General features: G+C 43.6%; 1 protein-coding gene across 1 annotated transcript in view; it reads right to left on the minus strand.

Moving 5' to 3' along the window:
- The window catches only part of AKAP12 (A-kinase anchoring protein 12), a 97,668-nt gene that overhangs the window by 29,326 nt on the left and 55,565 nt on the right, over positions 1 to 12,777 (minus strand). The window lies entirely within an intron of this gene.

Consider the following 12,777-nt stretch of genomic DNA (forward strand, 5'->3'; position numbering starts at 1 on the left):
TGAGGTGAATGGAAGAAACATCACTAGTTACAAATGCGAGGTCCAGGGCTTCCCTGGTGGCGCAGTGGTTAAGAATCTGCCTGCCAATGCAGGGGACATGGGTTCGATCCCTGGTCCCGGAAGATCACACGTGCCGCGAAGCAACTAAGCCCGTGCGCCACAACGACTGAGCCTGCATGCCCAGACCCTGTGAGCCACAACTACTGAAGCCCGCACACCTAGAGCCCATGCTCCGCAACAAGAGAAGCCACTGCAGTGAGAAGCCCGCGCACCGCAATGAAGAGTAGCCCCCGCTTGCCACAATGAAGAGTAGTCCCCGCTCGCCGCAACTAGAGAAAGCCCGTGTGCAGCAACGAAGACCCAACGCAGCCAAAAATAAATAAATAAAAAATAAAATTAAGCAACAACAACAGCATTTAAAAAGGTAAATGTATCGTTATTCAGCTTTGGTGCGTAAACTTTCTGTTTCTTTTCAAGACATTGGTGAAGACAGTGACACGGCCCGTTTGATATTCTTGGAGTGGTGGTTTAAACCAGGAGGCCGAGGGCTTCCCTGGTGGCGCAGTGGTTGAGAATCTGCCTGCCAATGCAGGGGACACGGGTTCAAGCCCTGGTTTGGGAAGATCCCACATGCCGCGGAGCAACTAGGCCCGTGAGCCACAACTACTGAGCCTGCGCGTCTGGAGCCTGTGCTCCGCAACAAGAGAGGCTGCGATAGTGAGAGGCCTGCGCACCGCGATGAAGAGTGGCCCCCACTTGCCACAACTAGAGAAAGCCCTCGCACAGAAACGAAGACTCAACACAGCAAAAATAAATAAATAAAAATAAAAAAAAAAAAAAAAACCTGATAAAACTAGGTTTATCAATCTATATCCAATAGAACAGAGAAGAGAAAAATAAAAAAAAAAAAAAAAAAAAAAAAAAAAAAAAAAAAAATAAACCAGGAGGCCGAGCAAGGGATCACCTGGCAAGTTGTTGCCTCCCTTAGCAGACAGTCCTCCTTTGACCTCCATCCACCTTGAAGAGTAATCAAGGACAGGCCATGTGGCACGGCTGCCTGATAAGCTGCTGTGTGTCTTGGATTTACAAAGAAAGGTCATCAATCAGGATAAAAGCTGGAGTAAAGATCAGACTTGAGGTCAGTGTACAATGCAGGCAACTTTCTTTGGATTACTACTTTCATTCCCTATTTGCTTGTTTTTGTTACATCAGAATTTTTAGAGGAAGACGTCATCACCCAAAGCAAAAATGATGGGAAAATGTTTACCAATATCATCAATGGGTGGATGACAAAAAACGTGTTTTCCCAAAACTTCATGGTTCATTCAACAAATATTTACCAAGCTCTTGCTCCATGTTAATTATGCTAAGCCCCTAGGGATACAATTGGATACTGTCCTTGACCTCGGGGAGCTCAGTCTTGGGTGGTAGACACACCCAAAGGAAGAAGTAGGCACGCTCCAGTTTAACCCACCGCAGGTAACATCTCTGCTAGCCTCTAAAAGGATGGAGGATGTGAGGGGATAGCCCTACCTGAGGCCCAGAGGAAGGCAGTCCCACAGAGGGAAGACCATGCGGAAAGGCATGACGGAACACGACATTTAGGGAATATAAGTGAGTTCTTTATAGCTACAGGCTCAGAGTCTACTTGGGGAGACCAGGAGAAGGGGAGGACAGAGGTGATAACTGGAAATGAGACAAGAAAGATTACATTGGAGGCCAGATCATGAAGGGCTTTGAATGACATCTTAAGAACTTTGTAACAAATAACCCAATTAAATAATGGATCAGGAATTCCTCAGCGGTCCAGTGGTTAGGACTCAGTGCTTTCACTGCCGTGGCCCAGGTTCAATCCCTGGTCAGGGAATTAAGATCCCACAAGCTGTGCGGCGTGGCCAAAAAAAGAAAGGATGAAGGATCTGAGTTGACGTTCCTCTAAGGTAGGTAACACAAATGACTGATGAGCACGTGAAAAGATGCTCCACATCATGAGCCATTAGGGAAATGCAAATCAAACCCCACAATGAGATATCAATTCACACTCACTAGGACGGCTGTAATCAAAAAGACAGATAATATAACAAAGAAAGGAGAAACTGGACCCTCATACGTTGGTAGTGGGAATGTAAAAGGTGCAGCTGCTTTGGAAAACAGTCTGGCAATTCCTCAAAATGTTAAACATAGATTTACCGTATGACCCAGCAATTCTACTCCTAGATATATACCCAAGAAAAGTGAAAACCTATGTCCACACAAAAACTTGCACGAGAATATTGGCAGCAGCATTATTTATAGCAGGCATAAAAGTAGAAGCAACCCAAATGTCCATCAACTAATGCATGGAAGAATAAAATCTGGTTTATCTTTCCAATGGAACATTATTCAGTAACAAAAAGAAATGAACTATCTGTACATGTTATAACATGGAGAACCACTGAAAAAATATTGCTAAGTGAAAGAAGCTAGTCACAAAAGAGCACACAGTGTCATATTATTTAATTCCATTAGGAACAGGCAAATCTATAAAGACATAAAGTGGACTAGCGGTTACTCAGAACCAAAGAGTTGGAAAGACTGCTAACAGGTAAGGGGGTTCTTTACGAGGAAATGAAAATGTGCTAAAATTGATTGTGGTGACGGTGGTACAATTCTGTGAATATACTAAAAACCACTGACATGTATATATATATATATATATATTTTTTTTTTTTTTTGGCTGCATTGGGTCTTCATTGCTGCATGCAGGCTTTTTCTAGTTGCGGCGAGTGAGGGTTACTCTTAGATGCGGTGCACAGGCTTCTCATTGTGGTGGCTTCTCTTGTTGTGAAGCACGGGCTCTAGGTGTGCAGGCGTCAGTAGTTGTGACATGTGGGCTCAATAGTTGTGGCTTGCAGGCTCAGTAGTTGTGGCACACGGGCTTAGCCGCTCCGCGGCATGTGGGATCTTCCCAGACCAGGGCTCGAACCCGTGTCCCCTGCATTGGCAGGCGGATTCTTAACCACTGCGCCACCAGGGAAGTCCCAGACATTATACTTTAAATGGATCAATTGCATGGTATGTGAATATTTCATTAAAGCTGTTTTTTTAAGAAAAAAAAAAGAATTTTGTATGAGTTCTGGAGGCTGCAGGGAACCACTGGAGGTTTTAGAGCAGAGCTGGTGGCACAAACTTTGAACTGTGATTTAGAAAAAGTAACCAGGCAGTAATGACGAGGAGGAAGATGCTCTAGAAATAAAACTGATGGAAACCGTGGTGACCAAGGAGAGGAAGGAGTCAAAAGTTACATCACCCACTGTTGGATGAAGGAAGGCAGCAGCAGCCACGTGCATCTCTGAGATCATCGGAATGGTATGAGGCAGGTGAAGTCAAAGGTCTGGAACCCTGAGGAAGAGGAATCTGAAGAAGGGATCTGAGAACGGACAGAGGTTAGCGGCCATCAAGGAGAAAATGGCATCAGAAGCCCAGAGTGCAGAGGATTAGGAGATGGAAATAGTGGAAACATCGGACACAACTCACAGACTGGTGACTCAGGATGAGAGCTGAGGAAGCCTCGCAGTCAGGGGAGGCTGGACTAGTGGACCAAACGCTGCAGTAAAGACAAGGACCAGGCTTCCCTGGTGGCGCAGTGGTTGAGAGTCCTCCTGCCGGTGCAGGGGACGTGGGTTCGTGCCCCGGTCCGGGAAGATCCCACATGCCGCGGAGGGGCTGGGCCTGTGAGCCATGGCCGCTGAGCCTGCGCGTCCGGAGCCTGCGCGTCCAGAGCCTGTGCTCCGCAACGGGAGAGGCCACAACAGTGAGAGGCCCGCATACCGCAAAAAAAAAAAAAAAAAAGACAAATACAAGGACCAAGACACCAGGATCAGCACTGACACTATGTTCATTAACTTCTTGCAAGGAGGCGTGAGTATTTAACCCAAAATTGAGCATCATCGGGAACTGTTGACTTGGACTCACACCAAATCCAGCCCCCGTCCATCACCCTATCCTTCCGTTTTCTTTTCACCCCCGTTTTACACTCGGAGGAAGATAAACCCAAACCCAGTGAGGTCACTTTTCCTCTGGCTGGAAAGGGCAGGTGAGATCTAAAGGAGCATCTATGCACTGTTACTCCTTTAAAATGCTTCAGAGATAATCGTAGGTTGAGTTAGAAGCTGCTGCAAACTAATAACCATGAAGAAGATGAATATATACACTGAATTAAATGCACTGGGCAGGTTCTCCTGGGCTCAGTGTATTTTCAAGTCTCTGCTGCTCTGCTATGAACACAGACAAATACCAGCTAATTGGATTTTACGGTCCAGTTGAGTTGGACATGTTTGTGTAGACATGGTTATTTTGATTCAAAATCCTCAAGACAAATAATCTGAAGACTAGCTCCTCAAAGGGACTATTGTAATACAATAGAAAAGCTAAGGGGGATTTAAAAGTCACTTAACAAGATAATTTATCCAAAAAAAAGAAAAACGAAAAAAAAACCAGTCAAGGGGAAAATTATTTAAAAACTCAATCCAAGTAATAAAAATGACGCAGAATAAGTTTATTTCTCCTCTTACTGATTTCACTTGTTTTTATATTTTTTGCTTTGGCAATTCTGCTTTTATTAGCTATACCAAATGAAAGTATAGATTTATGTATGAAAATTTAACTGCTTGGGACATATAATATTTAAAGAACCTAAGGGTCCCAATACTAGGAAAATAGTACATTTAACTCTTCAGTGGACTATCTGGCAAAACAACATGTTTGAAGCAGTTAATGACAAGGAGAAATGCTTACATTGATTTAGAAAGCCACACACCTCTTTGTTCAGTATATAAACTATATATTCAATATAATCTTAGCTTTGCTTTCTCAAATGCATATATATCTGCACATAAGTGAGGGTGAGGAAAAAAAGAGCCCAGAAAGAAGACTAACAAAAGCCAACCAAGCCAAGTGGAATTATGGGCAATTTCTGCCCTGATTTTTTCCTACATTTTACACATCTTCTACAACAACCTCTGTTACTTTCACGGTTAGAATGCAGGCACATTTGACATCCAGCTTGGGGTTGCACGGGGTGGTCCAGCACTGCCGGACTTTGAACCTTAGAGCAATACCTCCGATTTTCCATTAAAAATGCAAGGCAGTCTAAACCATGATCAACTCCCAATCGTGGAATATATAAATTAGCAAGCAGATTAAAGTCAAAGTGTGAGCTTTTAAAAATTAGGAAATAAGCAAAAAGGTGTTTCACTACCAAATTTGGTCAAGTATCTGCATAGATTCCAAATTCTTTCGTGAGTGCCTTGTGTTCAACTCTTCTGTTCCTCTTAGGACTCTGAACTCTCATCTTTCGTTTAGTCTAAAGAAGATTCCAAAGTGTTGAAAAACTAGTTGTAGTTCTGGTTCTTCTGATAGCAATGTGGCCAGGGTAAAATATTCTTTTAAATCTCTGGGCTCTGGGCTTCAACTGACGGGAGAATAAATACACTACCCATGCTAATGTTATTCTGAGGTGTAAATAAAGGTTAGCCTCAGCACTACTGAGTGTATTCTAAAAGCATAATAGGGCTTCCCTGGTGGCGCAGTGGTTGAGAATCTGCCTGCTAATGCAGGGGACACGGGTTCGAGCCCTGGTCTGGGAAGATCCCACATGCCGCGGAGCAACTAGGCCCGTGAGCCACAATTACTGAGCCTGTGCGTCTGGAGCCTGTGCTCCGCAACAAGAGAGGCCGCGATAGTGAGAGGCCCGCGCACCGCGATGAAGAGTGGCCCCCACTTGCCACAACTAGAGAAAGCCCTCGCACAGAAACAAAGACCCAACACAGCCATAAATAAATAAATTAATTAAAATAAATAAATTAAAAAATAAATAAAAGCATAATAAACGTTAGCTATTGTGCTTACTTTAAACTATACATTCCCCCATGGGGTAAAAATTAGTTCATGATTCATCTTACTCTATAAAGAGTAATATAAATATGCTCCTACTATGCTCCTCCTCAAGTGGGCCAGAGCATCCATCCTATTCATGGGTGCCCTGGAGTAGCCTCAAAATTACAGCCATTTATAGGTAAGTCTTTGCAGTAATTTAAGATTGACTGACAGTCTTTACGGCACTTATCAACATCTTACACTCATTCTGGGCCAGAACCAACCCCTATTACATGATTCTGATCTCCTCCCATGTAGGGGGAGAAAAACGTTACTTTGTGGCCACATTTATGAAGCTCCTTATCTCTCTTTCATACCTAAATAATTACATATGGAGCCATTCTTGAATGTTTTCCCCTCCTGAACTTTTTTTGTTTTGTTTTAATTTACTTATTTTTGGCTGTGTTGGGTCTTCGTTGCTGTGCGCGAGCGTTCTCTAGTTGTGTCGAGCGGGGGCTACTCTTCGTTGCGGTGCGTGGACTTCTCATTGTGGTGGCTTCTCTTATTGCAGAGCACGGGCTCTAGGCGCGTGAGCTTCCGTAAGCTGTGGCACGTGGGCTTCCGTAGTTGTGGCTCGCGGGCTCTAGAGCGCAGGCTCAGTAGTTGTGACGCACGGGCTTAGTTGCTCCGCGGCATGTGGGATCTTCCCGGACCAGGGCTTAAACCCATGTCCCCTGCATTTGCAGGCGGATTCTTAACCACTGCACCACCAGGGAAGTCCCCCTTTTGAATTTTTTGTTCATTAAAGTAAAAACTTCAAATCTAGAAGATGGCTTTTAAGATCAAACTAAAAAGAAAAAACGTAAAAGTGTTTTTATAAAAAGGCATAATGAAATTGCCAAGTAGATTCCCACCTGCCTAAAGTCACTTGCATATCTTCAACAGTGAATCCATCATTGGTTTTTTTAATGCCTATATTACCAATACTGCTGATGTGACTCAGTCACAGAATTTCAGAGATGGACAAGGATGTTCATTTTACAGATGAAAACTGCTGCTCAATGAGATTAAAGGGATGTATTCAAGGTCACACAGAAAAACACTGAGAAAAGCAGTCTCGCCCGCGTTTTACTCTCCTGGAATGAACGGATTATAAAAGGGAGGGAGGATGGATAGATGTCTTACTCCTCCTTCCTTCACCCACCCCACCCCAAACTTTCAAGTTAGAACAAAAATAAAGGTTCATTGCACTGTCAGACTTAAACAGACTTCAGAGGGAAAAAAGCTCTATATAGCTTGGATGTTAGTTACTGAAAAATAAATCTGTGTTTCTTTAAAGATGAAAGCAGTAGAGTATTTGTACCAGAAATTTGTCAATGACATAACTAATTTCAGGGAGGCATGCTAAAAATATTGCTGTGGATCAGAGGACTGAATTAAAACCAGTTCCCAGAAAGTGCAGACTGGAGGACTTTTGCCTAAGTTCAAGGCCTATTTTGTGAGTGTTTCAAAACATTACAAAACAGGATACAGCTTGAGAAAATGTCATGTATTAATATTGTATTTGAAGTACCAAAGTGTTGGAAGGGAGACCCCTCTGTCTATCCAGCCCTCATATTTGATAGCACCACTGGGCGTTCTTATTTAATTGCAGGCAGGTCAGGGTCTGATTTCATGTTTCCAGGCAACAACACCTGGATAACCAATGGTGGGCATCTGTGAGAGCCCAGCACCGGAAAGTACCAGCTTTGTCAGTGCTGATGCAACAAAGGAAAGGGAGCCTTGGATACATCTAGAAAGCTCTGGTATTTACGTAGGGAATGAATTGATATAAAGGGGAAAGCAAACAGATCCTCCTCTCCCATATGAGCGAAAATGTAATATTGTTAACTCTAATTTAAAACTGTGTCTTCACTTATTCAAATATTTTTTTGAGCACTTACTATGTGTCAGACACTGTTCTAGGCTCAGGGGATTCAACACTGAAACATATAGATCCCACCCCAACCCCCCACCCCAAGAAATCTCTGCTCTCGTGGTTCTTATATTTTAGCAGAGGTGGGAGGTAAGAGACAGGCAGACTGAACGCCAGATGTTGACAACTCATGTAGAGAAAAATAAAGGAGGCATGGAGGGTAGTATTTGTGCAACACACATGTCTTCATGAGAATACTAACAAGGTACCAATTATGTCACAAATTGAAGGAGAAAAGGGATTGACTCATAAAAACATTTCTTCCCAGTTGGGAAAACTGTATCACAGAAAAACAAGTATTTTGGAGGGTCATCTTTTTTTTTTTTTTTTTTTGCGGTACGCGGGCCTCTCACTGTTGTGGCCTCTCCCGTAGTGGAGCACAGCCTCCGGACATGCAGGCTCAGCGGCCATGGCTCACAGGCCCAGCTGCTCCACAGCATGTGGGATCTTCCCGGACCGGGACACAAACCCGTGTCCCCTGCATTGGCAGGCGGACTCTCAACCACTGCGCCACCAGGGAAGCCCTGGAGGGTCATCTTTTAACAGCAACCTAGAGCAGCACTTGGGGTACTCATTCTTCACATAAAGTTATTAAATGACCAAAAAGCAAAGAAGTACAACTTTTAACTCCCAAGTGGATTTTCTTTAAGGTAACAAGATCCACGGGGAGGGCTGTGATCACTTGGCAGTAATCTCAGGCCTTCCCATATCCCAAAGGCACTGTACACCAGAAGCTGCCAGGTTCAAACAGCAAATTCAATAAAGGCCAAAACAATGCCATTCAGCACCTTTAGAAACATGAAATTCTCCACAGTGCTGCAGATTCAGCTTCTAGATAACTGAGCAACAGATCCTCCATTTTTGTTACTGTATCTGCAGGGAAAATATCAGGATGTAGAAAAGTAGAACCTTGAGAAGCATAAGGAACACACTCTCTTAAAGACTTCTGCTTTAAGTGACAAGATTTTTTTGGCACGGGAGGTATTTTTTCTTGGGGGTGAGAGGATGTTTTCCAGGCTCGCCTCCCAGGTCAGAGAAATCACAGTGCAGTGATTCACGTGCATAGTTCCTTAAGCAGCCTCCGCACCATTCTGCTCAGCATAGCAAAGCCTGTTCCCCCGGTTTGCTGGCTGATACCTGTGGCTGACCCCAGAGTAGCAAATGCCAAGGGCAGAGCTCCCAGCTGCAGCTCCATCGCTGCTGGTGTAAATGCCCTCACTCAGGGTATGCAAATAGTATAAGGCATGTGTACAAAAATTCAAAAACCAAGGAGAGGACCACCATTGTGTGTTTATTCTTTCATACAAGCAAATGTGACCTGTGATGGATGGAGAAAACATAACATTCACAGGCTTTACAATGTTTGCTGTAGCTACTCTGAAGAAAGACAAATCTCAAAAAACCCCAAAAATAACTGCCTTGTAAATGATACATTCAAATGTACTAAGATCACAGTCACATGATTAACTCATATATGGCAATGAGTTCAGTAGGCACTTTAACAAATATGTTATTATCAAAATAAAGGGGTCTTGGGACTTCCCTGGTGGCACAGTGCTTAAGAATCCACCTGCTAATGCAAGGGACAGGGGTTCAAGCCCTGGTCCGGGAAGATCCCACATGCCGCAAGCAACTAAGCCTGTGCACCACAACTACTGAGCCTGTGCTCAGCCACAACTACTAAGCCCGCATGCCACAACTACTGAAGCCCGTGCTCCTAGAGCCCATGCTCCACAACAAGAGAAGTCACCCCAATGAGAAGCCCACGCACCACAATGAAGAGTAGCCCCAGCTCGCCACAACTAGAGAAAGCCCACGTGCAGCAACGAAGACCCAATGCAGCCAAAAATAAACAAATAGATAAATTAATTTTTTAAAAAAAGAGGTCTTAAGTTTTTTTATTTTGTAACACTTAATTTCCCCATCTGTTTGGAAAGAAAATAATCTGCCCAACAGATACTAAGACTGAATCAAAAAAAGAAAAATCTAAAGGTTTTAATTTGCAAAAATTTGAAATCTAAAGTTGGACCTGGACTGAGATATAATGTTTTAAAAATCATTCTTGTTCAGGCACCCATAGAAACTCATAGAAAACCATATAAATGATAGACTATAGAACAAATGACAATCTGGGTTGGGAGGGGTCTTCTTTTTTTTTAATCTTTTCATCAGAAGAGATTAAAATCAGCAGAAGCAGATTTTCCACAAAACTAATGGCACTTGTGCAGCCCCTTTGAATGCTAGCGTGGCATGGCTGGATAGAACTTTCTGGTTGGGAAAAGGCTGTATTTCTGTATAAGCATTGTGATAAACAATAAATCGCCTAAAAAGAACTCAGAAAAAGGGACTAACTCCAAGGCTAAAGTAATTTGTTGTGAATTCTTTTTTTTTTCATTTTAATAAATATTTGTTTTCATGCCTGACTGTATACTCTCTAAAAGATGGCCCCTGAAATTATATAATCTTCAAGCTCCCTCCGAAACACACACACACACACACACACACACACACACACACACACGTGTGTGTATATATATATCTATATATATGTGTGTGTGTGTGTGTGTGTGTGTGTATCTGAACCCTACTGCATAGTTTTGAAAATATTTAGTAAGCAGATCCCTTTTTCTATCATTTAAAGAAAGTTTACAAGGAAACAGGATTTCATTTTCATTATCGGAAGAGGATTGGTTCTGAATTACCAGTATTTCTGATTTCAGAAAGAGAGCAAGTCAAGGTAGAAGAATATTTTGCATTCTACATTTGTCTAAATATTGTCTGTCACTTTAAATTAAAACCCCTCGAGCAGGAATGCCCCTCATTTGTAGTTTTCTCCCATCCAAGGATCCACCTAAGGCAGGACCAAATTCCACTGCTGGCCAATCCTCCCAGGGACCAGGATGGCTCAGATCTTTCCTTACTGAAGTGGACGAGAGTAGAAACCAAGGCCCACCAAATCCTACAAATAAGCATTACATACCAAATTATGCCTTCATTTACATTACAGTAAGCTACCATGTAGAACACAGATTCCTGGAAATACATAAAATCTAACCACAGGTTATCATCTATGTCAAAAGAAAAGCATGAAAAAATACTGTTTAATAATTTAACATAAAGAATTTTCTGCAATTGCATTGCTAGGCAGACAAAATAGGAAAAGAAAAAATAATAAAAACAAGTGTACCAGGCTGCCTCAGAAACACCCCAACAAGCCAAAGCAATAACAGTTCTGCTTAAAACAGTAAAAGCTCATCCCAAAGGCAGAGCCTCCGGAAATGCCTCTGGGGGGGTGGCCTCTGCAGCCCTGGGCCACATGGGGGTCCTTTCTAGGCCCGCAGGCCTTTTCAGGATCTTGTGAAGGACAAGGTATATTAATTACCACTCTTCCTGCAAGAGGCATCTGTATTTGCTCAGACCCCCAAGGCCATGGTAGGCTCAGGGAGACAATGGAATAATCACAGGGTGGGAACAGAATCACTTTCCGTAAAAATCAGTGTTTAAACACATGGCTGAAAAGTGAAAGAAATTACATCTGGACTAAAGGAAGGTAGCCAGCGGATCTCCAGTAAACAGGCCACAGATTAGACAGGATTTCCACGCTACCTAGGATTGTATGGAAACAAGGGCATCACTGAAGCCCCTCCCTTCTCTTTTCAACACTCCACACCAGATCAGATAAAAAGGCCTGGCCCAACACGCCCTTGGGGGCATATTTCAGTGATCCCACATTGCCCAAATACCTTCTGAAGCCACCTGCCTTTCAGCAGAGCCCTCCGACCCAGCGCAGTTTCCCTTCTGGGTTTTCATTCTACCCCTTGCTCAGACGATGTCATCCTAGTGGGCAAGCCTGGGGATGTGCCCTGCACAGCGGGTGAGAGCTCGTGCTTGGAAATCTGCTGATCTGGGTTTGAATCGAGATAGGACCGGTCTCACGGGGTTACTGCTAGAGGCCATACTGCACAAAAGGCACGGTTCCAGGACCCGTAATAAAAGCTTGTGAAGTGTTGGCTGTTCTTACTCTCCTCCATTCGGCGGGCAGCCCCTGTCCCAACAAATCTAAACCTAACCTCCCCTCAGTCCCCAGACCTTATCCCACACCCTGATGTCAAATGAGGGGTCCTCCAGAACTCTGAGCAGCTCTCATCTCTTGCAAAATTCATTAGATAATCAACATGTTGCCTTGTCTTAACTTTTTTTTTTTTTTTTTTTTTTAGCCATGTGGCATGTGGGATCAAACCGACCAGGGATCAAACCCGTGCCCCCTGCATTGGAAGCCTGGAATCTTAGCCACTGGACCACCAGGGAAGTCCCCCTTAGTTCCATCTTAGGGAGCCTTCCATAGACTAGCTTGTCTCCCCTGATGGACCGTTTCTTAGCTTTCTTCATTCTCCCTGAAGCACAGGGCACGGTGGCTTTGCCCATCCATGGAAGGCTCCGAAACGGCTGTGGCTTGATTTGATTCAAAAGTTATCATGGGAAGGCCAGAGCGTGGGACTCTGGAATTTGAGTTGGGGCCGTTCCAATTACTTTGGTAGAAATTATTTGAAATTCTCGCACTAGGTCGTGCAGATCCTCTTTCTGTGAGGCTGTATGTATTTCTAGCTTTATATGGTGCCTGTGGTGCTATAGAAAAGATCAGGATTCCCACCAACTTCAAAAGCAGCCCCCTGCTTGCAGCAGCTCCACAGGGGCATTGAACACGAGGAGAAACAGGTTCCACATGTTAGAAGAATCTCATCTCACCGAGGCAATGGCCAGTCTCCTTTCACAAGACTTTCCCTTCATTTGTCTTATTCACATTACATGTAAGCGTGAGTTCACTTATGGAAAATGATCATTCTGTGCCTCTTCAACAGCAGTGGTTAAGTGATTCCTTTCTGACTAAATGGAACAGCGAGACAAGAAACAGGAACAGAGGAAGGTTCTTCTCCAACACGTGGCCT

This window comes from Mesoplodon densirostris, chromosome 12 (assembly GCF_025265405.1).
Source record: "Mesoplodon densirostris isolate mMesDen1 chromosome 12, mMesDen1 primary haplotype, whole genome shotgun sequence".
In the NCBI taxonomy this organism is placed as follows: domain Eukaryota; kingdom Metazoa; phylum Chordata; class Mammalia; order Artiodactyla; family Ziphiidae; genus Mesoplodon; species Mesoplodon densirostris.